General features: G+C 42.1%; 1 protein-coding gene and 1 pseudogene across 1 annotated transcript in view; one reads left to right on the top strand and one right to left on the bottom strand.

Moving 5' to 3' along the window:
• Positions 1 to 26,586, bottom strand: part of B3GLCT (beta 3-glucosyltransferase) — a 263,730-nt gene that overhangs the window by 66,990 nt on the left and 170,154 nt on the right. The gene's annotated exons all lie outside the window — the stretch shown is intronic.
• Positions 24,655 to 25,694, top strand: LOC100354070 (serine/threonine-protein phosphatase 2A catalytic subunit alpha isoform pseudogene; annotated as a pseudogene).

Raw genomic sequence — 26,586 nt, forward strand, 5'->3', positions numbered from 1 at the left:
AAGGACACAAGACTGCCCTTCAATGAAAGACTTCATTGCTTACACATCAGGGGTTATATCTCACTACTCATCAATATGCTTATTAAGGTCAATACACTTATCAGTATCGCTGTTAACACACTCCTCAGTATCAATGTACTTATCACTATCAGTATATTTAACTACTATAACAATACTTAACCAGTAGCACTTGATTCAACTACTAACACTTAACAACATAACTCCACTATTATCATAACACTATTAATGGCAATACTAAAGAATTACTGGAACTAAATCTTAACACTAATACCATTAATATCAGTCTTAACACTAATACCATTAACATCAATATCAATAATACTACTTGAGCTTATTCATTAATCCACAGATCACAGTATACAGTGTTAAAGTAACTTTGAGGGCTATCCAATTATAATAGTATACTTACAGCAAGGTATCTAACATTATTTTTAGCCATAGGGTCAAATCATATTCCTATAACACAAGGCTAATGTTACTTATAAAGGCTGCATTCTCAAGGTTCATATCGTGGTCACGAAAAGAGTTAGTGTTTAAGGTCCAGATCTCAACGTCTCGGCAGAGATCCACAGATCTCGGATTAGACACGGGCAGGGAGTCATGAGATGGCTGTCACTGGGCAGTGGGCTCAGAGTTCCCAGGCGGACAGCAAGGCGGGGAGTTGGAGAGGTCCCCTACTGAGAGGCCTGGTCTGGCTCTGCAGTCAGGTCTGGCAACAGGCTGACACAATGTCCAGGAGGTGGAGAGGTGCCAGCTCCACTGGAGTTTGATCCTGTAGTCGCCTTGTGTCGCTTAGCAAGGGGGCTAGCGAGCTGGCTCTTCGGCTCCAAATGTATGGAGATCCAGAGGTTCACACACACCAGGAGACCAGGAGCTTGATCCGTGGTCAGCTTGTGCCGTTACCTGCTCCTCACAGAGTAATGGGCTGCCTCTTCAGCTCCAGATGTGTGGAGATCCAGAGATTCACACACATGGGGCCATGATCCTCGAGAGGATGGAGAGCAGAGCAAAAGGCTCTCCTTTTATTCTCGTCACTCTGAAGGGGGAGTCTCCAGTAGGGGTCTGGGTGTCACCAGTCAGCTGTGCTCCCTCTCCGAGTTTCCCGGGGTGCCACCAATCCAATGCCTAGGACAGGGTGTCTCCAGCTCATTTTCAGGGTGCATCCAATCATCATGCGAGTAGGAAGGTAACTCGAGGTTATCGTCTGTAGCACACACATTACTGGACTGCCCAGGGATGTCTGTTCAGTGTGATGAAGAGCATCTTTCTGGCAAGCACTGAGTTTGACATAAGTGATGTCATCAGCTCCTGGCTTAGCATGAGTGACTCCATTTTTCTTTACTTTCACTTTGTGGATAGTGGCAGTTTTTGACTCTAGGCTTTTCTGTGGAGTTTCCACAGTTCACCTCCTCCTGCTGGTCAGGTAAGCAGTGATCTGTGACTCTATTTTTGGGACTCCTGTGGGATTCCTCACAGAGAGGCAGAGGCAGAGGCAGAGAGACAGAGAGAGAGAGAGAGAATCCTCCATTCCCTAGTTCACCTCCCATATAGCCGCAACGGCTAGAGCTGGGCCAATCCAGAGCCAAGAGCCAGAAGCTTCTTCAGGGTCTCCCATGCAGGTGCAGGGGCCCAAAGACTTGGGCCATCTTCTGCTGCTTTCCCAGGCCATAGCAGAGCTGAATCGGAAGTGGAGCAGCCGGGTCTGGTGTGCATATGGGATACCGGCAGACACCAGCTTTACTCGCTATGCGACAGTGCCAGCCTCTATAATATATTTTAATTTTCTACTTCATCTCCTCTATTAACTTTTTAGTTTTACTTTTTATCTTGAGACTACTTTAGCAATTAGAATATGTATTCTAATTTATTTACAACTACCACAAATTAGTACTTTCCTGCGTCATGAATAATGCAGAAATCTTACCATACAGCTCCGTTGACTCACTCTGCTCTTCAGTTGTCATATATCTTATTTCTATATAGGTTGTATACCACCCAAGAATTGTTTTGTTTCTTGGTTGTTTATTTTTTAAAATTATTTATCTATTTGTTTGAAAGGCAGCATTACTGACAGAGAGGGAAAGACAAAGAAAGGAAAAGAGATTTTCCATCCATAGTTCGCTCCACAAATAACCAGAATAGTCAGGCTGGCCCAGGACAAAACCAAGAGCCTGGAATTCCATCTGAATCTCCTACATGGGTGGCAGGGGCCCAAACATTTGGGCCACCTTCCACTGATTTCCCAGGTGTATTGGCAGGGAGCTGGATCAGAAGAGGAGCAGTTGGGACTTGAACCATTGCCCAGAGGGGATGCTGGTTTCACAAGAGCAGCTTAGCCTGCTTTGCCTCAATGCCAGCCCTCGATGCCAAAACCCATCCATTTGTTGCCTACAAGAAACATATCTCACCAACAAAGATACACGCAGACTGAACATGAAAGGATGGAAAGATATTCCATGACAACAGGAACCAAAAAAGAGCTGGTGTAGCCATTCTAATATTAGACAAAATAGACTTTAACACAAAAACTGTTAAAAGAGACAAAGAAGGGCACTATAATGATTAAGGGATCAATTCAACAGGAAGATGTAACCATTATAAATATATATGCACCTAATTCAGAGCATCTGGCTATTTAAAAAAATGTTAAGGAATCTAAAGGGAGATACAGACTCCAATACAATAGTAATGGGGGACTTCAATCCCCCACTCCCAGCAATGGACAGATCATCCAGACAAAAATCGCAAGGAAACAACAGAATTAATTGATACCATGGACCAAATGGACCTAACAGGTATCTACAGAACTTTCCATCCTACAGCTGCAGAATATACATTCTTCTCAGCAGTGCATGGAGCTTTCTCTAGGATTGACCAGATGCTAGGCCACAAAGCAAGATTCAGCAAATTCAAAAAAATCAAAATCATACCACAGTGGAGTGAAGCTGGAAATCAGCAACTCAGGAATCCCTAAAGCATATGCAAACACATGGAGACTGAACAACATGCTCCTGAATGAACAGGGTTTCATAGAAGAAATCAAAAAATTTCTGGAAATAAATGAAGATGACAATACAACATATCAAAACTTACGGGATACAGCAAAAGCAATGTTAAGAAGAAAGTTTGTAGCAATTGGTGCCTACATCAAGAAATTGGAAAGGCATCAAATAAGTGAGCTATCAATGCATCTCAACAATCTAGAAAAACAACAGCAAACCAAATCAAAACTAGTAGGAGAAAAGGAATAATTAAAATTAGAGAATAAATAAACAAAATTGAAACTAAAAATACAATACAAAAGACCAGCAAAACAAAGAGCTGTTTTTTTAAAAAATACACAAAATGGACCTAACCAAAAAAAAAAAAAAGAAGAAGAAGAAGAGAGAAGACCCAAATTAATAGTTAGAGATGAAAAAGGTAATGTAACAACAGATATCACAGGCATAAAAGGAATCATCAGGAATTACTGCAAAGAGCTGTGTGCCAACAAATCGGGAAACCTAGAAGAAATGGATAGATTCCTAAACACATAAAACCTACCTAAATTGAGCCGTAAAGACACAGAAAACCTAAACAGACAAATAACCAAGATGAAATTGAGTCAGTAATAAAGGCCCTTCCAGCATTGTAAAGCCTAGGACTAGGTGGCCACACTACTGAGTTCTACCAGACATTTAAATAAGAACTAACTCCAATTCTTTCAAGCTATCAAAACAATTGAAAGGGAGGGAATACTTGACAAGGGAGCTAAAATCAGTCCCTGAAGCAAGGAGAGTCTCTTCAATAAATAGTGCTTGGAAAACTGGATCTCCACATGCAGAAGTAGGAGGCAAGATTTCTACCTTTCAGCTTACACAAAAATCTTCTCAAAATGGATCAGAAACCTAAATCTATGACCTGATACCATTCAATTATTACAAAACATTGGGGAAACGCTGTAAAGACACTGGCAAAGAGTCATTGGAAAAGATCCCAGAGGCACAGGCAATCAAAGCCAAAATTAACAAATGGGATTATATCAAATTGAGAAGCTCTGTACTGCAAAAGAAATATTCAGCAATGTGAAGAGTTAACCGAAAGAATGAGAGAAATTATTTGCAAACTATGCAACTGATAAAGGTGCTCTCTGTGGTGTAGTGGGTAAAGCCACCATCTGCCTTGCTGGCATCCCATATGAATGCCAGTTCAAATCCTGGCTGCTCCACTTCTGATCCAGCTCCCTACTAACTGGCCTGGAAAAGCAGCAGAAGACAGTCCAAGTCCTTGGGTCCCTGCAACCATGTGGTAGACCTAGAAGAAGCTCTGGGCTCCTGGCTTTGGATTGGCCCAGCTCCAGCTGTTGAAGCCATTTGGGGAGTGAACCGACAGATGCAAGATTCTCTCTCTCTCTCTCTCTGCCTCTCTGTAACTCTGCCTTTCAAATAAATATTAAAAAAAAGAAAGCAGGGAAGTTGTTCTCTCTCATCCTTTCAAAAAAAAAAAAAAAGGAATAAGAAAAGGACTTATACAGGTGTTTTTCAGCAGAGGATATCCAAATGGCCAACAGACACATGAAAAAATGTTCAGGATCACTAGCCATCAGAGAAATGCAAATCAAAACCACAATGAGGTTTCACCTCACCCCCATTAGAATGGCTTTCATACAGAAATCAACGAACAACAAATGCTGGTGAGTATGTGGAGAAAAAGGTACCCTAATCCACTGTTGGCGGGAATGTAAACTGGCAAAGCCACTGTGGAAGATAGTATGGAGATACCTCAGAAATCTAAATATAGACCTCCCATATGACTCAGCTGTCCCACTCTTGGGAATCTACTCAAGTGAAATGAAATTAGCATATGAAAGAGTTGTCTGTACCCCCATGTTTATTGCAGCTCAATTCACAATAGCTAAGATATGGAACCAACCCGAATGCCTGTCAACTGAAGAATATACTAAGAAATTATGGGATATGTACGCCGTGGAATACTACATATCAGTAAAAAATATGAAATCCTGTCATTTGCAACAATATGGATGAAACTGGAAAACATCATATTTAGTGAAATAAGCCAGTCCCCAAAGGAAAACAGCATATGTTCTCCCTGATCTGTGGTAATTAATGGAGTACCTAAAAGGTAATCCATAGACGTGAAATTGATGCTTTAAGATGTGATAACTCTGAACAGCCCTTGTCTTGACTGTTGAAGAACAGTTGTTTTTATATACTATTTGTTGAACTCTTTACTTAGTAGAGAGTTAATTTTCTGTGTATGAAGTTAATTGAAAATAGATGCTAGTAAAAAATAAGAATAGGAATAGGAGAGGGAAAAGGCTGAAGGGTGGGAAGGTGGGTATGGTAGGAAGAACCACTATGTTCCTAGAGTTGTATATATGAAATGAATGAAGTTTGTATACCTTAAATAAAAGGATTCTGTGAGAAAAAAAAAGGTAAATATTTTTTAAAAAAGCAATACCTCTTGATGATTGTCTCCTCCTTTCACCTATATTACATTAAAAATTTTTTTTCGAAAATTTTCCATGTGTCCTGTGGAAATCAGTATCCTCTGGCTGAACAATGCAAGTGAAAGGACAGTGCAAGTGAAGACTGAGGTTGGTGCCACTTCTGTGAGAGCACAGCTGCCTTCCTGGGAGACTGAAGGGCACCTGACAGCCTACGTGAGCACCATTTGAGTCCCCCTGCCTGCCTGTCCCAGTGCATTGAAGAACCATTGCCAGAATCATTCTTTGGAATTCAGGAGCTATTCAGAGGTGCCCCTGATCAGAGACAACTACTTTTAGAATGAATCACATACCAACCATTACTGCAGGGTTTTGTTTCGGGTCCTTGCACAAGCAAGTTTCTGAAGGTTTGAGATGACAAAGAGGTAGAACTTGGAGGAGATTTGCAAAGAGACGTTTAGAAGGGGGTTTGCAAGAGGGACGAGCATTCCCTGGGAAGCCACGTGTATCAATTAGCTCAGATTGCTTTAAGAAAACCATAGGTTATGGGGCTCAAAAAACAAAAATGTTTGCTTACAGTTCTGGGGGGTAGAAGTTCAAGATCAAGGTACCAGGACATGTGACTTCTGGTAAGAGCTCTCTTCCTGGCTCGAGGATGCCCCCCATCTTTCAGCACTCACACAATAGAAACATCTCTCTGGTATCCCCTCCCCCAGGACACTAACCCTATCAGACAGGGTCTCACCTTTGTGCTCTCATTTAACCTTAGTTACTTCCTTAGAGGCCTATCTCCAAACACAGCCACACTGGGGTTTAAGGCCTCACCACAAGAATCTGGGGGGAACACACTCATTCTATAACACCAGGGGATGGTATGTGCTAAATGTCCAGGAGGGGCAAGGGCACAGCAAACAGAAGCACAGCAGCATGAAGGAATAGGAACTGACTCCAGGACTAGAGTTCAGAGCCAGGCCACACTGCCAACTTACTGAGTGATGGACTGTGGCTTAACTGCTTTGCACATCTTCAGTTATAATAAAAATACTGAATAAGTGGTTTCTTTGGTTCAAGTTTCAGTGAGGCAGATGTGGGAAGAGGCAACACTGCTCTTAGATCAGGGAAGTAGAACACAGCATTTGGAATGAACACCTTGCACAAAGGTAATCACACCCTGAGTTCTGGACCTGCTATGGCCAGCCACACCCTGCTGGGATGTCCAGAGCCCAGACATGGCCTCTCTGGGCTTGGTCTTCATTGCATCTCATGAGACCATTCTCCTAGCCCTCTGTTTCAAATGTGGGGTAGACCGAAAGCCAAGTGGAGGTTAGAAGTCACATGGATGGAGTCATCTTAGAACCCCATGAGGGAGGGCCGGTACTGTGGTGTAGTGGGTAAAGCCACTGCCTGCAGTGCCAGCATCCCATATGGGTGCCGGTTCAAGACCTGGCTGCTCCACTTCTGATACAGCTCTCTGCTATGGCCTGGGAAAGCAGTAGAAGATGGCCCAAGTCCTTGGGCCCCTGCACCCATGTGGGAGACCCTGAGGAAGTTCCTGGCTCTTGGCTTTGGATCAGCACAGCTCCAGCTGTTGCAGCCAATTGCAGAGTGAACAAGTGGATGGAAGACCACCACCACCACCACCACCCCCGCTTCTCTTCTCTCTCTGTAACTCTGACTTTCATAATAAATAAATAAATAAATAAATCTTACAGAAAAAAAGAACCTCATAAGGGGACCCAGTTCCAGGAAGAAGGCCAGGTGACCTGGAGCCCGGGTTATGTGCACTGGTTAGTATAGTACTTCTCTCTCATGATTACATGACATTGGGCAGCCAGAGTGGTGCTGACATTGGAAACAGGACAAAGGATCTTCACACACCCTGATTGGAATATAAATTTATAAGTGCTTCTTCTCTACCCATCAGTCTAGATCTTCATTGATAAATCACAACAAATCAACATAGGCCCATGAATTGTATGATGCTTTTTTAAAAATTTTATTTATATGAAAAGCATAATCAGAGATGCAGAGAGAGAGAGAGAGAAAGAGAAATCATCCATCCTCTGCTTCACACCCCAAATGGCCACAACAGCAAAGGCTGGGCCAAGCTGAAGCCAAGAGCCTAGAACTCCATCCAGGTTTCCCACATGTGTACCAAAGATCCAAGGACTTGGGCCATATTCTGCTGCTTTCCTAGGCACAATAGCAAGGGGCTAGATCAGAAGTGGAGCAGCCAGGACTCAAACCAGCAGCCAAATGGGATGCCAGTGTAGCAGGCAATAGCTTAACCCACTGCACCACAATGCCATCCACATGTAATGCATTTTTTAATCAAATTGCTTAGCTAGATTGGGCCCCTGATAAATGATTTTTTTCAGGGACAACCCTAGAAAGAGACAAACCTATTTTGTCTGGAGCCATATCTGGCTAGGAGATTAGAGGAAGCAAAGTAGATATGAATTCATACTGGACAGGTTGCCAGACGAGGAGATCCTGGTAACTAGCATTTGATCAGTCTTAGGAAAACAGAATACCTATTCTGAAACTTTGTTTCTTTAAGAAAAGCCTAGAACAATGACTCAAACGGAAAGCTCAAGGGCTAATACTAAGGACAGAATTTTGATGTTTAACACTTTGGCACTGATCTCCCCTACAGTTACCTAGTGTTTGCTTCCTCGCCCCAGACATTGATCTTGACAGCTGAACTTTAGAGTAAGCTGCTTAGCTTTGGTTTCCAGATACAAAAAAAAAAAAAATCTGACAGCTGTTAATGTGACACTTACTGGCTATGATTGGACTCATACTATTCATGTTGATGGTGCCCCAAAGGCTTTGGACACAGTGCCAGTTATGAACTGCTAACCCTTCAGACCACATCCACCCTTCATTGCCTGCTCTGCCACATGAGAGCTAGGCCTTTTCAGGATTTCTCCTATCAGGAGAGAGTTCTGGAGGGACATTCCAGGAGAAAGGGACTCTCGCTCCTGCCTGTGATAGAGTCATCTCATTAGACAACTGCGTGGGCAGGATCCCTTTCCCGCTGTGTCAGTGGGCAGTCTTTCCCCAGCACTCACTTCAGCCAGATGTGCTGCACAATGCCTCTAGTGAGGCACCTTACCAAGCCTCCCCACACATTGTATCTCCAGAGCCTGCTTCCCAATAAAATGCTTGCAAATGATCACTTTATTGTGCCAGATTCACAGCACTCTATCCTGTAACACCTTAAAATGGTTACAAATTTAAATACAGGTGAACCTGAGGGAGCACCTACATTTCTCAGCATGTTTGCACCACTCTTTTTTTGAGACTTTATTTATTTGAGAGGCAGAGTTACAGACAGAGAAAAGGAGAGATAGAGAAAAAGGTCTTCCATCCACTGGTTCACTCCCCAAATGGCAGCAACAGCTGGAGATGCACCAATCTGAAGCCAGGAGCCAGGAGCTTCTTCCAGGTCTCCCACATGGGGGCAGGGACTCAAGCACTTGGGCCATCTTCTACTGCTTTCCCAGGCCATAGCAGAGAGCTGGATCAGAAGTGGAACAGCCAGAACAGAATTGGTGCCCATATGGGATGCTGATGCCACAGGCAGAAGCTTAGCCCACTATACCACGGTGCCGGCCCCTTCTCAGCATGTTTGCACCACTCTTATGCTCCAAAGGAAGAAAGACGAGAAGAAATAGGATAAGGTAGCTCGCTGTCCCTGTCCCCATGCACAGCTTGGAAAACTGACTTTTAATCTGGCTCCTAGCTTACCCAAAGCATCAAAGTATTTATCTAGATGCTGGGGTAATTGAAAGCACGTCCTATGTACTGGACTCTTGTGTTAAAGTTTTACTAGAATAACTCACTTAATTTTCACAACCACCACACAAGGTGACTTCAACCCAGCCTTGTTCTATAAACGCAGCTGGGGAACTTAGCTGAGGTCTACACAAGGCAGAGCTTGGGCTTCACCACAGGTGTTCTGCCCCCAAGACCCAGCCTCTGTTACTACAATGCCAAGTCAGGTTCTTGGTGCAGATATCCCTCAGAGAGGCCCTCAAAACACCCTCAGGAACTCAGCCACTCCACTCTCCACTGCACTCAAATGGCCTCACACCAACCATCTGAACTCAGAGGTTTGCCTTCTCTACAAACGTGGCTTCCAACACTAAGACTTGCAGGCTGTCACAAAGCCAAACGAATACACGGGGTTTAAATCAATGACCATAATCTCCAAAAGCCATTCAACACTTCTTCTTTTTTTTTTTTTTTTTTTTTTTTGACAGGCAGAGTGGAGAGTGAGAGAGACAGAGAGAAAGGTCTTCCTTTTCCGTTGGTTCACCCTGCAATGGCCTCTGCAGCTGGCGCGCTGCGGCCAGCACACCACGCTGATCCGAAGCCAGGAGCCAGGTGCTTCCTCCTCATGTGGGTGCAGGGCCCAAGCACTTGGGCCATCCTCCACTGCACTCCCGGGCCACAGCAGAGAGCTGGACTGGAAGAGGAGTGACCGGGACAGAATCCGGCGCCCCAACCAGGACTAGAACCTGGTGTGCCGGCGCCGCAGGCGGAGGATTAGCTTATTGAGCCGCGGCGCCAGCCAGCCATTCAACATTTCTGCCAGTTCCACTGTTTCCCTCACTCTGAGGAGTTCCAACTTCCTTTTCTCTCCTCAAATCTCCCACATCTTCTTTTAGATCCCCCTGTTCCATCCCTAATTTGCCTGAAAATTTACTGAAAAATAGAGGACATCCACCAAACCCGCAGGTCCTCTTGCACAGGCAGACATAATTTTCTTCTGCTGCAACAACAGGAGGAAGGCCCTTCCTTCCCTCTAGCCATGGCTCTTCCTATCATCATGCTCATATCCCTTCTGCCTTATTCTGTATTCCACTGCTATAACGAGATGCCTGAGTCTGGGGAATGCATAAAGAAGAGAGAGAGTTATTTAGCTCAGAGGTTTGGAGGCTGAAAGTTCAAACAGCACACTGCCAGCTCTGGGGGGGGAGCCCCATGGCTGCATCACATCGTGACAGATGGCACATGTGAGAAGGAAAAGTCACATGGTGAAATAGGAAGTCAGAGGGTTGGACAGGGTCAAGGTCACCCTTTTATAACAACTCATTCTTGGGTGTACTAACCAAGGTTCCAAAGAACTACCTTAATCTCTTCCAAGGGCAGCACTGCCACCTCTTCAAAGTCCCAGCACCTCCCTCATTAGTGCACTAGGAACAAGTCTTCCAGACAGGAACCATTGGGGATCCAGATTGAAAACACAGCACATACCTTCCACTCCTGCCTCCTTCAGGAGCCCACTGCTCCAGTCTATCTTGCCTTCTCCATCAGTGTTCATTTCCATCAGTGTATCCATACACTGTGGTGTCTCCCATCTTATAAAACAGCCTCCCCTGCACCTCCACTGCCCATGCCAGCTCTTGTTTCGTTTCTCTGTTTTTCTCTTCTTAAAATGCTTGTATTTATTTTGTGATTTGACTTCCTCATCTGCTCCACTTTGAGAGGTTCTCTGTCCCAACCATGCAAAGGAAATTGCTCTTATCAATTTCCCAGTAACTTCCATGTTGTCAAATCCAGTGGCTTTTTCTCTAAAACTTACCTTATGTAAATAATTTAATGGCCTTTGACACTAACCACTTTTTTAACCACTTTTTCAAATACTTTTTTCTCTTGGTTTCCCTGATAATGTATTTTCTCAGTTTTTCTCCATATCAGAGAGGACTGGCTAGATAAATCTTAGATAAATCTAAGTAACAAATAGTTATTGTTTCAGACTCTACCAGCCACATAGATCTCTGTCCCCTGTTCTTCTCTGTTTTTTTTAACAACCCTTTAAAAACGTTTTTAAAACATCCTTGGCTCATGGGCCATACAAGAACAAACTACAGGGCAGATTTGGCCTGTGTTGTTTGCCAACTCTGAGCTTAAACTGCAAGTTTAATTCTTGTTTAGAAACATGTCAAAATCATGGATCACTTGAGATTTCTGCTCCCTGTCCTGATTTAAGATGCAGGCTGAGTTGACAGCCACATTTCTAACATGACAACCATTGCACCACAGAGAAAAGAGGACTTAGAGTGTTCCACATTAGCAATGGCTGCTCATCACTCATTGGCCGGAAATGGCCAGGCGTCCCACCCACCAATGAGGGAACCAGGATGTGTAGCCCCACTGCAGAACATCACTGATCACGACCATATTATTGGGAGACAATTTTCCACAGTTCTCTCCAGATTCTTGCCTGTCTTACAAGCAGAGGCAATGGTGGCTTTTGCTCCAAGCCATCTTTTTCTAGAACACCTGCTATGCAAAGACCTCTGGAAGGTAACCACTGTGCTGCATTCTTGAGCCTAAGGCAAATTTCCTTCCTGTATCTTATACTTGAGAGATTTTTATCTCTCTTTGGGCAGCAGTTAGGCCAGTTTTCCCACAACTCATTAAGAAGACTGAGGTTACTAAGCCACACATTCCTCATCTGTGATGCAAACTCACTATGTGGTGTACAACATCCATACAGCACCCCCATGGGAAGTCCCCCACAGGGACAAGAAAAACTGATGCAAGCAGGAAGCTCATGTTGCTGCTGTGTTGCGAGAACTAGAGTCCTTTGCCTCTGTGTTTTCTGTCAGTATCCAGGGAACCATAACAGGCTAATTCAGAAGACAAGGAAGCCTCCACTCTCCTGGAGCTGACAGAACACAGAGGCCACTTTCATTCTTGTCATCTCATCAGAATGGTCTTTGTTACCCACTTCTCAACAGGTTATTCTGTGCCCCCCATCACATCCAGCTCCTTCACAAAAACTAAACAAATCTGGAGGTGGAAATCAGCTGTATATCCTCGGATTCTACTTCTTTGTGTACTTTACAGCTCACATCACTGTCTTCAGTACCAAGGACAGTGACCTGCCATATACTGGGGACTCAAGATATATATGTTGGAAGGAGGGAGGGAGAAGGCAAAGGCAGCATGTCTCCACCCCTCTTCAGGTCTCAGTCCTCCACTCTAGCTCAACATCCAAGAAGATTTCTGAGCCTTCAGGAAAGAGAAACCAAGGCATCAGCCTAGACTTTGAGATGTTGTTCCTATCAGGAAAGAGAATGCTGGACCTATTTCCATTCTGAGCTCATCCTAACACTTTCCCCCAAGAATGGATGTGTGTGAAGGTAGCCATTAGCTGCCTCTAAGATGAATTTGCTGGAGCAACTGATCTTTTTTGTGAATTATACCTCCGTAAAGATTACTTTTATTTTTTTTTCACAAAGAAACCTTTTATTTAAGGAGTAAGTATATTTCATAAGTACAACTTTAGGAATACAGAGATTCTTCCCACCATACCTGTCCTCCCACCACCATTCCTACCCCCACCTCCTCCTCCCTCTCTCATTCTCCATTAATTTTTAATTTTTTTTATCTGACAGGCAGAGTTAGACAGTGAGAGAGACAGAGAGACAAAGGTCTTTCTTCCGTTGGTTCACCCCCCAAATGGCCACTACAGCTGGTGCGCTGCACTGATCTGAAGCCAGGAGCCAGGTGCTTCCTCCTGGTCTCCCATGTGGGTGCAGGGTCCCAAGCACCTGGGCCATCCTCCACTGCCTTCCCAGGCCACAGCAGAGAGCTGGACTGGAAGAGGAGCAACCAGGACTAGAACCCGGCAACCACATGGGATGCTGGCGGTGCAGGCGGAGGATTAACCAAGTGAGCCACGGCACTGACCTCAAGATTAATTTTCAATTAACTTTATAAACAGAAGACCAACTCTACACTAAGTAAAGATTTCAATAATTTGTGCACACACAAACAAAAAAACTGTTTGAAAACAAGTTTTACAGTTAATTCTCATAATACAACTCATTGAGGACAAAAGTCCTACATGGGAAGTTAGTTACAGTGATCCTGTCATTAATTTAACAATTAACACTCTTATTTATGATGTCAGTGATCACCCAAGTGGGGCCACTAGTCTTGCACTGCCAAGCCAACCCTGACAGTCCAAGGAGGGGCCCAGTATCCAGGGATGCACAGGAAAGAAGCTCAAGGAAAGATGGGCTCTTTGATTTGCATTTATCTCTAGGCATAGACTTTGTAAGCTTCTCTGAGTATGCACTTTCTATGGATCAAAAATCATGCACCCACTTTCCTTTGTCCTGTAAAATTTGGAGGGTAGATAAAAAGGATGACATTTTTGTAAAAAGTAAAAATGGATTTCTTCAAGCTTACCATTAATTACCCCTGTCTCAAACTCTGAGTCCCCTGTTTGGTTTTGTTCTTTCCTGTCCTCTTAGCATTCTCCCTACCCTCGTCTTCTACGCTTCATATCATCAGATTTATTTAAAAGGTATGTCTTCAAAAAGTTCATTGAAATGTGTTTTAGATACTGACAACCAAGATGGCAGAATAGGGAGGGAGCTTACTGCTCTAATCTAGAGGAAGATACTTTAAAAAAAAAAAAAAAAGTGGAGAGAGTCCAAATACCGGGAAGAGTTAGGTAGAAAACAGCAGAGGAAACTCTATGCAAATTAGAAGGACACTGTGGATCTATGTGGGGAGTGTGGAAGCACACAACTCAGGACCCCAGCAGCTGAGAGCCTCAGTACCAGCTTCGGACAGGGAGGTCAGACCAGACTGCAGCACATGAAGCCACTGGTGATAAAGTTGTGGGAAGAGCCTGGCATGAGTCCGGCTCAGAGCCCTGTGGGAGATGGTGTAGCTGCCAACCTAGAGAGAAAAAAAGGGGATACATTTTTCTCTCCCTTGACCACTCGGCACCAGCGTCCTGTAACTGAGAGAGAGCAGGTGCTGTTCTGGATACACATAACACCTGCTCCTGACTGTGTCCATGTGCCCAGCACCCAGCTGAGAGAAGACGCCTGAGTCTGGCTGAGAGAACTGACGGGGGCTGGATGCTCGTGACTGTGGGAGCCCTGTGTGCTGGGACTGTGAAGACACTGTGGCTGCGTGTGAGGGTACAAGGTGTGGCTAGGTCTTTGGGCAGTCACTGTGGGTGACTCCACATGCCTGGGGCTCACTGATTCCCTAGTGAGGTTCATTGCTGTGGGATTTGTGCTCATACCAAGGATTGCACAGATCCTTTGTGTGATTCTTGTGGCAATAAGAATGAATATTATACTCACTGGGGCTAGCGCCCAGGCATTGTTCTCCTTGGAGGAGTGGAGGTGAGCGTGAGACCACCTATAGAGCAGATTAACTCTCCCCTCTGTTTAAAAAAAGAAGAAGAGATTTACCATGCCCAATTTGGGTGTTTCCTTGGATATTCTCCTCACCCTGGAGTACTAAACAGGGCTCCCTTACGACACTCAGCACACACCTTGGAGTATTCAATGAAAGAGCAGACACTCCACTAACCCACAGAGGCATAGTCCAAAGATAAAAGCCATCACAGGGGGAGAAAAAAACCAAGTATCTCCACTAATGCCCAAAACTAAATGCAGCATCTCAAGAAACAAGAATAATGAAGACAACATGAAGGCTCCAAAGGAACACACCAACACTTCAAATCTAGAATGTGAAAATCAAGAGATTGAAGAAATGCCAGAAACAGTTCAAAAAACTTACTGTAAAATTACTTAGAATTAATCAGAAGCCAATCCACAAATTAAAGAAATCCATATATGACAAGAATAAGCATTTTTCCCATGAGATTGATATTTTAAAGAGAAATCAAAATGAAATATTGGAAATGTAGAATTTAATAGATCAAATAAAAAATGCAGCAGAAAACCTTAACAACAGATTTGGTGAAGCAGAAGATAGAATATCCAAGTTAAAAGACAAATCTTTGGAAATTTTACAGTCATACCGAAAAAAAAAAAAAGAAGAAATTGGAAAACTAAAAACAGCATTGGCCATTTATGGGATACTGTCAAATGACCCAGCATATGAGTCTTAGGAGTTCCTGAAGGCAGGGAAAGACAGAATGAATTAGAAGGCCTTTTTAGTGAAATAATTACAGAAAACATCCCGAATTTGGAGAAATAAAGGGACATCCAAGTGCAGGAAGCACATAGAACTCCTAATAGACATGACCAGAAAGATCCTCATGACAACACATTGTAATCAAGTTCTCCACAGTAAAACATAAAGAAAAGATTCTAAAATGTGCATGAGAGAAATGCCAGATTAGTTTCAGAGGATTTCACTTAGATTCACAGCTTACTTCTCATCAGAAACCCTACAGGCTAGGAGAGAATGGAGAGATATATTCCAAGTCTTAAGAGAAACAAATTGTCAACCCAGAATACTGCACCCTTCAAAGCTCTCAATTATGAGTGAAGGTTAAATAAAGACCTTCCACAACAAACAGAAATTGAAAGAATTTGCCATCACTCATCCAGCCTTACAGAAGATGCTTAAGGATGTGCTACACACAGAAATGCAGAAACATGGTCTTCACTGTGAAAGAAGGTAAAGGCAGAAAATCTCCCAGTAGAAGTACAAAGGAAATCCAAAGTAAACAATAGGAACATTTATGGAAAAATAGCAGGGAAATTGAATTTACTCTAGTTTTTGTTCTGTAGTTCCTTAGATTTCAGAATATCCTGTTACTGGGAACCTACCCACATATTAAGGCAATCTGGTTTTGAATCTTTTTAAAAGAAGACATTGATTATATTGCACCATCTTTTATTCCCCCTTCTCTTATTACATATCATTTGTGTGATTACAGTATTAAGCCGTAGCTCTTATGTCCTTGGGAAAAAGAGTGTATCAGTTATTTTAAATGAATTTCTCCCTGTCTTTGAAGCTCAGTCCATAAGCGTGTTCTTGCCACAAAAGAAAATACTCGGGTTTGCATTACTTGAATACTTGAATACTGAAATTGATGAGATACACTATGTAAGGAATTAAGTTTTTATTTCTGGATAAAATTAGAAATGAAATAAAGATTTGCATTACTTAAAGGATAAAAATAATGATAGTGCTTATAAGCACTGTGAACTCTTTTTTATTTGAAGCATCTAAAATTCAAGTGTTTACTACGTTTTTCTCCTGAAATCCTGCTCTTCTTTTCTGTGCTTCATGAATTTATTCTTATTATTGATGTTGTAAAACAGCAGGGTTAAAGTGCCATTATATCTGTGTTCATTACGAATCCAATATCTTTTCTAGTTAGGAAAAAAATAGTCTCAAAAATACTCTTAGTGTCATTTTTTGGTTAATATTTTACCCACTAATGGTATTTTAGATACCTTTAATCATTTTAATAAGGTGTCTACAAAAATTTAAAACATTATGTATTGTATTTGAACTAGTTAGTGAAGAGTAAGGAAAAAACTAGCTTATTGAGACTGTAGATGTTCCATTAGTTAAATTTCAAAATTTTTAATAAACTTTCAGAGATGGAGATAGGTTGAGACCTGACGGGATCCATTAAACTAGCGCCTGTGACATGGAAAGGAACCCCAGAAGCCATGGAGGACATGTGAGGGCATCTGCTTGCCATGGTTGTGGTTGTGGTGTGCTCGTACTTAAAAACAGGTAGTGACACACTGATGTTTTTGTTGCCCAATAATCTAGAGTAGTGTCCTGCATTTATCTGTACTAAAATAACTATAAATTAATGAATCTAAAAAGAAACTTTATGACTGTACTGTATTTGGAGCCTTTGTACAGCTAGGTAAAGTTTCCATGATACAAAGTATTTGTATTTTAAAATTTACTGTTATTAAGAAGAACACATAGCATTATTCCATGTGCTTAAATGATAAGTTGCTTATTGAGTTTCAGAAGAAAAAAAATATGAAGTGAGTAGTTGTCTCTGCATTAGCTATAATGTTAAATTGGCAAATTGTTTCAAAAAGCTTAAATCTGTGTTTCTCAAATGTGAACCATGGTTATATATACTGCTTTGTATATACTGTAAGTGCTACAAATAGTCTCAGCACTGAACATGTAACTGTACCTCTCAAATGAATGCAACCTTTGATTTACGTGTTCTGATACGCCTCAGAAAGTTTCTATGTGTCTGTAAACTTGTTAATCTGCTTGATAATAAGGATACTTCCTGTTGTTTTTTTGTTGTTATTCCATATTTTCATGTTTAAATTTGAATTTTTACTACTTTTCATTCAAGTACAGTTTGCTCCACTGTCAAAATGGGGCTATCAGGGAAGAAACTTAAAAACAGCTTAAGTAAAAACTATACTTTGTGTTCCATGTTCGTACACTTTGAAAGATCTGTATCTCTGTTCAAATATAAGTGATGATTTGTTCCTGTTTAATAAGACTTTTTACCATTGACTAAATGAAAGAATGCATTTTCTGAAGAGATTTATATTCTATAAATAAAAATTGGTTAAAACAACAAAAAAAAGAAATGTGCATTATGAAAACTATGCATCACGGGTTCCAAAAAAAATTTTTGCACCAAAATAAGCTTACCTCCTTTAATTTCATTTTTTGTGTGAACTTTTTGAAGTACTCATCATAAGTCAGTATTTGTGGACTTCTCAAATGAGTTCTTTGTTTCTAGTTATTCCAGTATTGGAACAAAGTTGTGAGACTCATTCCAGATGAAGACACAGGTCACTGTCCCCTCATGACAGAAATTATGAAGTGTTGAAAATTCAGTCTTAAAGGGCCACCATGCTACTTATGCTGCATTTTTCACAATTAATTTGTTAATCTAGTCAGCCTAAAAGTGACCCCTGAATGGATTCTACAGATCCAAAAATCTAAGCAAGGTCATGCTCCCATTGTCTCTTCCATGAAATTTCCTCATCTGGTTTTGCCACTCAAACTAACAAAACCAGAATGGTTATTTCTTTATAGATTTATTTGAAAATGGTTTCTCCTGTTTGGGAAAACTTGGCTAACTTACAGCCAAATGAACTTCTGCATAGGGTTCTTTATGGATGGTTATTTACACTGTTGATTTTGGTTTCAGTGTTACTACTTTTACCAGTGTGTGTGTGTGTGTGTGTGTGTGTGTGTTGATTTGAGTGATGTATCGTTCAATCTCAGGTCAACAAAATAATTTAAACCAATATATCTGCAGGCTCATTTAAGATGAAAACATATAAATCAAGCACCATGAAATAATGAAGGAAGCATCATTTATCAAACTACACATCTGTAGTAATGAGGCTGGATGCCAAGTTTGGGCTAAGAGTAGTAAAGCCATCTTATAAACTATTTGACATATGGAAGCCGTGTGCCCAAGTGTTGGTAGTATAGATCACCTTGCAGGAGACTTCCTGCCTCCACTGAGAGGATACATTTGATATTTATGACCCATCTGTCTACTAAAAGTTTACTTTGGTTTTTAATGTTCCCTGCCCTTCCAATATTGCTGGCCAGAAGAAGGTGCAGCAGTAATTAGTTCCTTTGGAGATATTATCACTCCTTTCATGTTTTAGTGCATTTAAACACTTTAATTTCACTTGTCTTCTGTTTAAGTGTCTCAATAAGTTATTCAATTAATCTTTCCCAGGAGAGATGGGGTAGTTTGCATGCCCGGACCTTTGTACTTGCTGTTCTTAATGTTTTCCAAGAGTCTAGTTGTTTTTAAAGGTATGCTTAAGAAGTAAGGAGTTTGGGGGCTGGCATTGTGGCATTGTGAGTAAAGCCAACGTCTGCAATGCTGGCATCCCAAATAGGCACCAGTTCGTGTCCTGGCTGCTCCACTTCCCATCCAGCTCACTACTGAAAGCCTGGGAAAAGCATCAGAAGATAACCCAAGTACTTGGGCCTCTGCTACCCACACAGGAGACCTGGAGGAAGTTCCTGGCTCCTGGCTTCAGCCTGGCCCAGCTATTGCAGCCATTTGGGGAGTGGACCAGTAGATGGAAATCTCAAGCTCTCAATCTCTCTCTCTCTCTCTCTCTGCCCCCCTTCTCTTCTCTCTAATTTTGGCTTTCAAATGAATAAATAAATATAAAAAATAAATAAGGGGATAACTTGCCTGCATTGACATTTAACCTAATGGAGAGTACACACACACACACATACACACACACACACAAACATCAAATAGATCATAACAAAGTTTGAAAGCTTTCTTTGCCCCTGGAACCAGGAAAGAAACAAGGAAATCCACTCTTTCTTCTTTTATGCAAATTGTACTGGAGGTGGTAGACAGTATATTAAGACAAGAAAAAGTATAAGGATTAGAAAAAAAATATTTAAAATGACATTGTATATGTAATGCATTTTTTAAATTATGTAAACAATTTTAGAATTAATATGTTACTATCAATTTGATTAGACACAAGATCAACAGTGACTCAACACTAACTCATGTCTAGAATATGTAACAACCTACTACAAACCAGTAAGACAATAATAACTCAGCTCAGAGACCGGGAAAGGAGAGAAGGGGAGAGAAGGGAAGAGAAGAGATGGGAAGAGAAGAGGAGAGAAAACAAATCCTGTCTTTTGCAAAAAAACAGATGCAACTTTTCCTCACATGCTTTTTAAAAAATTTTTATTTAAGGTATATTGAGTGAAATAAGTCAATCCCAGAAAGACAGATACCATATGTTTTCCCTGATCTGTGGTAACTAATAAAAGTAGCTAAAATATAATGCATGGAAGTGAAATTGACATTTTGAGATTTGATGATCATTTATAGCCCTTGTCTCTACTGTTGAGAAGCAGTGTTTTTTCTTCATACTATTTGTTGAACTCTTAGTGTAGGGTTAATCTTATGAGTATAAAGTAAACTGAAAATAGACCTTTGTAAAAATTAAGAGTGGGAACAGGATAGGAAGGAGGAAGAGTGGGAGCGTGGGTGGGAAGGAGAGAAGGGTGGGAAGGATCACTATGTTCCAAATCTGAATATATGAAATGCATGAAATTTGTATAAATTAAATAAATTTTTTAAAAGCACATGATGGGGCTGGTGCTGTGGTGTAGCGGGCAAAGCCATTGTCTGCAGTGCTCGAAATCCATATGGGTGCTGGTTCAAGACCCGCTGCTCCATTTCTGATCCAGCTCTCTGCTATTGGCCTGGGAAAGCAGTGGAAGGTGTCCCAAGTGCTTGGGTCCTGGCACCTGTGTGGGAGATCTGGGAAAAACTCCTGGCTCCTGGCTTTGGATCAGCCCAGCTCCACGTGTTGCAGCTATTTGGGGAGTGGACCAGCAGATGTAAGACCTCTTTCTCTCTCTGCTCTGCCTCTGCCTCTCTGTAACTTGCCTTTCAAATAAATAAATAAATCTTTTTTAAAAAAGCATATGAGGAAAAGACACAGATAAAGAAACAGGTGAATATTTTTGTATGTTGAGATAAGTAAGGTCTTTCTAAGAATAAACCAAAGATGAAGATATGGAGAAAATATTTATAGATTCAGCTACATACAAATTAAGATTTCTTTTTGGCAAAATAAAATCAAGCAGGTTCCTTAAAAATTGGTAAACATTGAACTACTTATAACATATATAACAACAAATTCAGTTCTGCAATGTCCAAAGTTATTCATTAGAAATATGAATTTCAGCTCCAGCTACAGTGATAAAGCACCCGAGACTGAATGACTTAAAAACAACAGAAACCTATTTCTCACGGTTGTGGAGGCTGGGAGTCTGAGAACAGGGTGCCAACAGGAGTGGGTTCTGGCTAGGGCTCCCTTCTGGGCTGCACTCTGCTGATGTCTTGTATCCTCACACGGTGCACAGAGAGACCTCTCTGGGGATCCTTTTACAAAAGCACTAATGCTCTTCACAAGGGTTCCACTCCCATCACCTATCACCTCCCAAATGTCCCACCATTTAATGCCATCACAATGGGGATTAAGGCTTCCACATATGCATCTGGGCAAGGTGGGGGGCACAAACACTCGGTCTATTGCAATGTTTCTCACCCATAAAATAAAAGCAGGATGGGCATGTAAACTAGCAATTAAGCCATTGGTTAGGGATGTCCATGTCCCATATCAGAAGGCCTGGGTTTGGTTTCCAGCTCCACCTCCTGATTCCATCTTCCTGATATGCAGATCCTGGGCAGCAGCAGCGATGGTTCAGGTGATTGGGCTCCTGTCAACCACATGGGAGAACTACGTTTGGCCGCACACTAAGTCCCAGCCATTGCAGGCATTTAGGGAGTGAACCACTGAATGGAAGTTCTGTCTGTCTTGTTCTCTCTGTCACTACCTCTCAAAATAATTACTTTAAAAAATTTTTAGGGGCCAGCACTGTGGTGAGTGGGTAAAGCTGCTGCCTACAATGTTGGCAGCTTGTATGGGTGCGATTGGAGTCCTGGCTGTTCAACTTCCAATCCAGCTCTCTGCTATGGCCTAGGAAAGCAGAAGATGGCCCAAGTGCTTGGGCACTGGAACCCACATGGGAGACCTGAAAGAAGCTTTGGCCCAGCTTCGGCCATTGTGGCCATTTGGGGAGTGAACCAGTAGATGGTGTCTCCCAGTCCAGGGATCCGGGGTAAGAGATGCGGCGTACATTGTTCTTCTGTCTCCACTTGCTTTCCAAGTCTCCACTGTTTAGACTGGCTGTCACTCCTTTACTATTGTTTCCCTCACTCAATCCAGAAATATGATCCTTCTTTTATTGTTCTGATTCTTCTCTTTGGTAGAGGCAAGTGTAGAGCCTTATATTCAACCACCTTGAATTGTGGGTAAATTTCTCTCCAAGCCCTGCAGCTCAGAGACCGGGATTGTTGGAGCTATATTCCACAATCACTTGAGTTCTCCCCTTGGGACTTGAGGAGATCCCTATCTAGGGCCCGCAGCTCTCCACCCATGCCTGCCCGTGCACAAGCCCCAGAATGGCCTGCATGTGCAACACTGTGACCTAGTTAAGATCTCCACCACATTCTACAGCTCTAGAACTTTGACTGTCTGCTCTGTGAGTCTAGAGAACACCTGCGCTAGCCCAGTGGGACCTGGGGAACACTCTATCTTCATTCTCACTGCTTCAGGGCCATCATTACCATTATCCAATCTTCAGCATAATCCATACTTCAGCATAATCCTGTGGGACCTGGACAAGATACCCTTCCTGCCCCACAGTCAAGTCTATCCACATTTCATTGCTCCAAGCTCATATTTACCCATGCACAATCCCCAACTTCAGCTTTACTGACCCCATGGGACCAGGGGTAAGGTCCTGTTCACAGAATCCAGGGCTGAGACTAGGGCTTGTGGTGCTGTGAGCCCCAGCATCACTCAAGCAACAAATCCAGGGGAAATTCGTGTTCACATCACACAGTTCCAAGGACACAGATATTGGTGGCTCAAATCCCAGCATCACTTAGGCTCACCCGGTGGAAATGGGGACATGCCCCTGTGTCCCACAGTGCCAGGACTACTGTTATGGCTACTGCCATAACAAAGCCTCATGTAATTTATACCCACCTCTATGGTGGCTGAAGGCACACATCTTTAGAAACACATGTCTACTTCAAAGTCATATGACTACCTCCACAAACTGCTATAGATTATACAACCCCAGCACTCACAGACATGCTGACATTGATTACAGATGAAGAAATAACTCAGAAGTTACCCTTCTGGGATCAAACAGAACGAAAACTAAGTTACCCAACCGACATCCCATACTCCATTTAAACAAGAAAGTCTTTTCCTTTTTATTTTATTTTTATTTTTTGACAGGCAGAGTTAGACAGAGAGAGAGAGAGAGAGAGAGAGAAAGAAAGGTCTTCCTCCCATTGGTTCACCCCCGCAATGGCCGCCTCGGCCAGTGCGCTGCACTGATCGAAAGCTAGGAGCCAGGTGCTTCCTCCTGGTCTCCCATGTGGGTGCAGGGCCCAAGCACTTGGACCATCCTCCACTGCCTTCCCGGGCCACAGTAGAGAGCTGGACTGGAAGGGGAGCAGCCGGGACAGAATCCGGAGCCCCAGCCGGGACTAGAACCCGGGGTGCCGGTGCCACAGGCGGAGGATTAGCCAAGTGAGCCACGGCGCCAGCCGCAAAAAAGTCTTTTCCAATGAAACCTACTTCATAAAAGGGAAAGAATTACTAAACCAGTTGAGCAGACATTAATTTAGGGATACAGGAAATATAAGGAAGTGAGGAAGCATGAAACTTCCAAAAGAATCCAACAGTTCTCCAGAAATAGATCCTGACTTGAAGAAAACCTATGAAATGGCTGAAAAACAATTCAAAATAATGATCCTAAGGAAACTCAATGAGATACAACAGAATACAGATAGATAATTCAAAGAGATAAGGAAAACAATGTATCATATGAATTAGAGATTCTACAAAGAAATAGAAATCATCAAAAAGAATCAGAAATTTTGGAACTGAAATCTCCAATCAATGAATAAAACATACAATTGACAGCTTCAACAACAGAATAGATCAAAAAGAAGAAATAATTTCTTAAGGATAAGACTTCTGAAATTACTCAGAGTAGAGAAAGCAATCTAGAATAATGAAGAAAGCCTAAAAGGATATATGTGGTACTCTTAAACAAGTATTCATATTATAAGGGTACCTGAAAGAGAAAAGAAGGAAAAATGCATTGAGAATCTATTGAATGAAATAATTGTTGAAACCTCCCCAAGTCCTGAAAAAGATATGGAAATCAAGATACAGGAAGCAAAAGGATCCCAACCAGAATCAACCAAAAAAGACTTTCTCCAAAGTGTAGTAAGTTGAATTGTCAAAAGTTAAGGACAAGAAAAGAATAATAAAGACAGTGAGAAAAAAATAAAATTACACATAAAGGAAACCTAACAGACTAACAGCAGCCTTTTCAGTAGAAAACTTAGAGTTCAGAAGAGAGTGGCATGATATATTCAAGGTCTTGAAAGAAAAAAAACTTCCAACCAGTGCTGGCATCCCATATGGGAGCTGGTTTGAGTTCTGGCTGCTCCTCTTCAGATCCAGCTCTCTGCTACGGCCTAGGAAAGCAGTGGAAAATGGCCCAAGTACTTGGGTCCCCGCACCCACTTGGGAGACCCAGAAGAAGCTCCTGGCTCCTGGCTTCAGATCAGCACAGCTTTGACCATTGCAGCCATTTAGGGAGTGAATCAGTGGATGGAAGATTTCTCTCTGTCTCTGTCTCTGCCTCTGCCTCTCTGTAACTCTGACTTTCAAGTAAAATAAATCTTTTTTAAAAAGTGGAAAGGAAAGGAAGATAAGTTTATTATGCTTGCCTATGCAGAAGAATGAAATTAGATCCCTCACTCTCACCAGGTAACAAATGTCAACTCAAGATTACAGAACCAAGCTCTGGAGCCACAGCGAGTGAAGGAGGAGGAAGAGCAAGCAGTGCAGGGAGAACCAGTGGTCAGGTCCAGTGCCTGACAACCAACATGTGCATCTGTCCCACCTGTAGGCAGCAGCACAGAGTAGCAGTCAGTTCAGGCAGGTGGCATCATGGATGAGAACGTGTTCATGAAGGAGCTGGACCAGTGGATTGAGCAGCTGAACAAGTGCTAGCAGGTGTCATAGTCCCAGGTCTAGAGTCTCTGCGAGAAGACTAAAGAAATCCTGATGAAAGAAACCAGTGTGCAAGAGGTTTGAGGTGCAGTCACTGTGGAGATGTGTATGGACAATTTCACCATCTCATGGAACTGTTTAGAATTTGTGGCAAATCACCAGATATACATCACTTGTTTATGTGAGATTATGTTGACAGAAGATATTTTTCCATTGAAACACTTATACTACCTATAGCTCTTAAGGTTTGTTACTGTGAATGCATCACCATTCTTGGAGGGAATCCTGAGAGCAGATCACATAAGTTTATGGTTTTGAGGATGAATGTTTAAAAAAAATTGGAATGAAAATGCTTAGAAAAATTTTACAGCTCTTTTTGACAATCTCCCACTTGCTGTCTTGGTAGATAGCCAGATCTGTTCAGATGGAGGGCCCCTCGCCATCTATAAACACACTAGATCATATTAGAACACTCAATCACCTAAGAGAATTTCCCCATGAGGGTCCAATGTATGGCAACCTGCTGGGATCACACCCAGTCATGGTGGTTAGGTATTATCTCCTTGATGAGCTGGTTACACTTTCGGGCAAGATATTTCTGAGACAGTTAATCATGTCAATAGCCTCACGTTGGTGTCTAGAGCTCAACAGCTGGGGATGGAGAGATAACTAGTGCTGCGACTAGAATGCAGTAACAATTTTCAGTGCTCCAAACTATTGCTACCATTGCAGTAGCCAAGCTGCAAGAATGGAACTTGACACTCTAAAATGCTCCTTCCTGCTGAAATGATCCAGTACCTTGTAGAGGCTAGCCACATGCTATTTGTCATACCCCAGACTACTTCCTATAATGGAATTTTAAATGTGCAGTATTGCCATGAGCCATGTACAACCTAATGGATATGGGAAGAGTAACAGAGTACTTGTACCACATTGCCATTAAATTTGTACAATATTGCTATGAACCATATACTGGAAATGGGAAAAGTAACAATAACTACAGAGTGTCAAAAATTTGCTTTCACTCTGGCCTCAGAATCAGCCCTTTAGGCATTCAAATCTGGCTAAAAACCCATGAGAGTTTCTCAGGCATGGAAAGCCAAGACTCGGTGGCAAAATAAATGACCTAAATGAAAGATCTCTGCGAGTGAGATCCCAGTGGAAAGAATGGGCCATCAAAGAAGGAGGTACCTTTCTCTGAAGGGAGGAGAGAACTTCCACTTTGACTATGACCTTGTCTAAATAAGATTGGAGTTGGCGAACTCAAAAGGCTTCCATAGCCTTGGCAACCCATGACAAGAGCTTCCGGTGAATACTGATGTCATAAATAAGAGTGTCAATTGTTAAATATACAATAGGAGTCACTGTGCACTTACTCCCCATGTAGGATCTCTGTCTTTAATGTGTTGTACTAGTGAATTAATGGTAAAACTACTACTAAAACAGTACTCTATACTTTGTGTGTCTGTGTGGGTGCAAACTATTGAAATCTTTACTTAGTAAATACTAAGTAGATCTTCTGTATATAAAGATAATTGAAAATGAATCTTGATGGAGAATGGGATGGGAGAGGGAGTGGGAGATGGGATGGATGGGAGGGAGCTTATGGGGGGAAAAAGCTGCTATAATCCAAAGGTTGTACTTTAGAAATTTATATTTATAAAATAAAGTTTAAAAAATTTGCTTTCACAGGGACCAAAAGATATGTCATATAAAAATACAAAGTCCCTTGTTATCAACAGT

This window comes from Oryctolagus cuniculus, chromosome 9, assembly GCF_964237555.1.
Source record: "Oryctolagus cuniculus chromosome 9, mOryCun1.1, whole genome shotgun sequence".
NCBI lineage: Eukaryota > Metazoa > Chordata > Mammalia > Lagomorpha > Leporidae > Oryctolagus > Oryctolagus cuniculus.